This window comes from Lissotriton helveticus, chromosome 7 (genome assembly GCF_964261635.1).
Source record: "Lissotriton helveticus chromosome 7, aLisHel1.1, whole genome shotgun sequence".
NCBI classification, from domain to species: domain Eukaryota; kingdom Metazoa; phylum Chordata; class Amphibia; order Caudata; family Salamandridae; genus Lissotriton; species Lissotriton helveticus.
Window position 1 is genome coordinate 1393879270 of NC_136068.1, and position 3743 is coordinate 1393883012.

The 3743-nt window shown below is 61.7% G+C and overlaps 1 non-coding gene and 1 pseudogene across 1 annotated transcript; both read left to right on the forward strand.

The window, feature by feature from the left end:
* The first annotated feature begins 402 nt into the window (after positions 1 to 402).
* Positions 403 to 556, forward strand: LOC144771127 (5.8S ribosomal RNA). The gene has a single exon (XR_013599128.1). It is a non-coding gene; the product is annotated as a 5.8S ribosomal RNA (ribosomal RNA).
* A 455-nt stretch (positions 557 to 1011) lies between these two features.
* Positions 1012 to 2601, forward strand: LOC144771052 (28S ribosomal RNA; annotated as a pseudogene).
* The last annotated feature ends 1142 nt before the right edge of the window (positions 2602 to 3743 follow it).

The following is a 3743-nucleotide window of genomic DNA, read 5'->3' on the forward strand; positions in this document are numbered from 1 at the left end:
GGGACGACCGGCAATGGACGGCTGGCGTGCAGGTGGTGCGACCCTCCCTCGTTGCCAGGTACCCAGTTTGACCCGGTCCCATGTGGCCGGGCCGAGGGGTTTGAAAGACTCGCGTGGTCCCTCCCGGTTACCCCGGGAGGGACCGGCAGCTGTGGGGCTGCCTGCTCCCGTCGCACCGGGAGCCCTCCTTCCTCTCCTGCGGGCGGGTGGGGGGGGACTCTCGGGCCGAGCGCCTGGCAATGTTTTTTTTATCCCAATGGTGCAGTCTGACTCCCAGAGGGGAAGCCTTGAACGGGGCGCCCGGGCCGTCTCGCCGCGCGGGCGGCGGACGGACGAAGTCGCCTTCCTCCCTCCTCTCCTGCGTCCCTGCAGGTGGGTGAACGTTTTCGAAAAGTTGCCTGTGACTCTTGGCGGTGGATCACTCGGCTCGCCCGTCGATGAAGAACGCAGCGAGCTGCGAGAATTAGTGTGAATTGCAGGACACATTGATCATCGACACTTCTAACGCACCTTGCGGCCCCGGGTTCCTCCCGGGGCTACGTCTGTCTGAGGGTCACTCGATCGTCAATCGCCCCGGGGCTTCCCCGGGACGCGGCTGGGGCCGTCGCAGGGTTAGCTCCGCTCCCCCTTCGTCCCCCCACAAGGTCAGACCCCCTGATCGCCCGTGGCAAGGGTCCCTCGCTGGGTCCTGCCGCGGAGGTACGCCGCCGGCGCGCCTGGCCCCGGAGAAAGGGGCCTGGTGACCGGTCCGCCCCGGGACCCGTCCCGGGGCGCCTGCTGCGTGCCGCGCATGGCTGTCTGTGGTGTCCCACTGGCTTCCCGCGCGCACGTGCCTCGGGCGCCCACCTGTGCGGCTGGCTTCCCGGGGAGGGCGAAACCCTTCCAGACGTGATCCGGGGAAAGAGGGCACGCGCTGCCGGGACGCCGGGCCTAACCCCTGCTCCGGCAGGGGGGGCCCGGCCTCTCCCGGCAAACCCCCCCTTTGACGCTCCGGCATCATGCTTCCGACTACCACCTCAGATCAGACGTAGCGACCCGCTGAATTTAAGCATATTACTAAGAGAAGGAAAAGAAACTAACCAGGATTCCCCCAGTAATGGCGAGTGAAGAGGGAAGAGCCCAGCGCCGAATCCCCGCCCGGCGGCGGGCGTGGGAAATGTGGCGTACAGAAGACCGACTCCCCGGTTTCGCTCAGGGGGCCCAAGTCTTTCTGATCGAGGCTCAACCCGCGGACGGTGTTAGGCCAGTAGTGGCCCCCGGCGCGCCGGGATCGGGTCTTCTCGGAGTTGGGTTACTTGGGAATGCAGCCCAAAGCGGGTGGTAAACTCCATCTAAGGCTAAATACGGGCGCGAGACCGATAGCCAACAAGTACAGTAAGGGAAAGTTAAAAAGAACTTTGAAGAGAGAGTTCAAGAGGGCATGAAACCGTTGAGAGGTAAACGGGTGGGGTCCGTGCAGTCCGCCCGGAGGATTCAACACGGCAGGAAGGTCGGTGGCCCGGGAGATCTGGATCACCTCCGCGGGACCGGGGCCCGGGCCCTACCCGGCCTCCGCAGGGCGCATTTCCTCCGTGCCGGTGCGCCGTGACCGGCTCCGGGTCAGCTGGGAAGGCTTCGGGGTGGCAGATGGCCCTCCGCTCCGGCGGAGGGTGTTATAGCCCCCCTGGCAGCAGCTTTGCGTGTCCGCACGGCTGAAAGAGATTTCGACCGCCTCCGCGCCCTCCCCCGGGCACCCTTCCCCGGCCACCCCTCGGGGGTCGCCGGGGGCGACCCGCTCCGGGGACAGTGGCAGGTGGAGAGTTTGACTGGGGCGGTACACCTGTCAAACGATAACGCAGGTTTCCTAAGGCGAGCTCAGGGAGGACAGAAACCTCCCGCGGAGCAGAAGGGCAAAAGCTCGCTTGATCTCGATTTTCAGTATGAATACAGACCCTGAAAGCGGGGCCTCACGATCCTTCTGACTTTTTGAGTTTCAAGCAGGATGTGTCAGAAAAGTTACCACAGGGATAACTGGCTTATGGCGGCCAAGCGTTCATAGCGATGTCACTTTTTGATCCTTCGATGTTGGCTCTTCCTATCATTGTGAAGCAGAATTCACCAAGCGTTGGATTGTTCACCCACTAATAGGGAACGTGAGCTGGATTTAGACCGCCGTGAGACAGGTTAGTTTTACCCTACTGATGATGTGTTGTTGCAATAGTAATCCTGCTCAGTACGAGAGGAACCGCAGGTTCAGACATTTGGTGTATGTGCTTGGCTGAGGAGCCAATGGGGCGAAGCTACCATCTGTGGGATTATGACTAAACGCCTCTAAGTCAGAATCCCCCCTAAACCGTAATGATACCGCAGTGCCGTGGAGCCTCGGTTGGCCTGGGATAGCCGGCCTCTCTCGGGAGGCCGGTGCGTAGAGCTGCTTGCTTGGGGACCGGAGCGCGGACGGAAGGGGGCCGCCTCCATCGCCCTTAGTGCACCGCATGTTCGTGGGACACCCGATGATAAATAATTCGTAGACGATCTGACTCTGGGTCAGGGTTTCGTAAGTAGCAGAGCAGCTACCTCGCTGCGATCTATTGAAAGTCCTCCTCTGAGCCAAGCTTTTGTCTCTCCGTGCGTGGGTGCCCGCGTATGCCTCCCTCCACCACACCCAGGGGTGGGTCCCTCTGCCCCTGGGTAGGTGGGAAGGACGATGAGGGGGTAACACGGGTCCGTGGGAGGCTGCCTCCACCACGTGTCACCGGGGTGCGGGGACAGGGGCCACCATCCCCTGCGAGTCAGCAGGGTGACCAGATGGCCCGCTGCTCCCGGGCAGGGAGACGAGCAGCAGCCACCCCGGGAAAGGAAGCTCAAACTAATTTTGTTGCGTGCACTGCGTTGCATTTAGGGATGCAGTGCACACAACGAAATTCGTTTGATTTATTTATATGTTAACTTACCTGTAAACGTCCAGTATCCATAGATTACTACCCCCCACCCTGCCCCTCCTCCTCCCCACGTCACCGCCCCGGCAGGTACTCCCCTACCGACCGTGGCTACCAGAGCGGCTGGGTATGACAGCCTCCCAGGCCATCTGGGCGCTGGGTCGTCCCAGGCCATCTGGTCACCTGGCTGCGCGACCAGATGGCCCTGCGGGCAGGGTGACCACATGGCCCTGCGGGCTGGGTGACCAGATGGCCCTGCGGGCTGGGTGACCACATGGCCCTGCGGGCTGCGTGACCAGATGGTCCTGCGGGCTGGCAGCCGGGCTAACTCCAACTTTTGTCCTTCCCCAGATTCTGTAAGCCCAGTCGAGAAAAATGGGGTCTCCGGGCAGGCCGTCAGGGAGTGGATGTGGCCTGGGCTTAACCCTCCTTGGGTATGGCCAAGGGTCTGTGCGCTGGGGACGGGTCTCCCAGGGAGGCTCTCCCCAGCCTGGCTAGGGTTCGGAAGGTGGGACCGGGCATGGGGCTTGAGCTCCGTCCGGCTGGCCGTGGGGTGTGCGAGAAATCAGGGATCTCGTCCTGAACCCTCAAGCTCCATTTTGTGTATGGCAGCCATTTTGTGGTTGCCCTCACATAGGCTGATGACTAAGGCCGAATAAAGTCATTTGGGACACGTACACCTTTAGCTGACTTTTGTGTGACCTGGGCAAGCTGACTCCAATGCCCGAAGCCAAACCTGTTCAGCCAGTTCCTTTCCCAGTGGCCGAACGAGATTAGGATCAAGGTGCTGCATGTCATAAACCTTTCATTGCACACAACTATGCC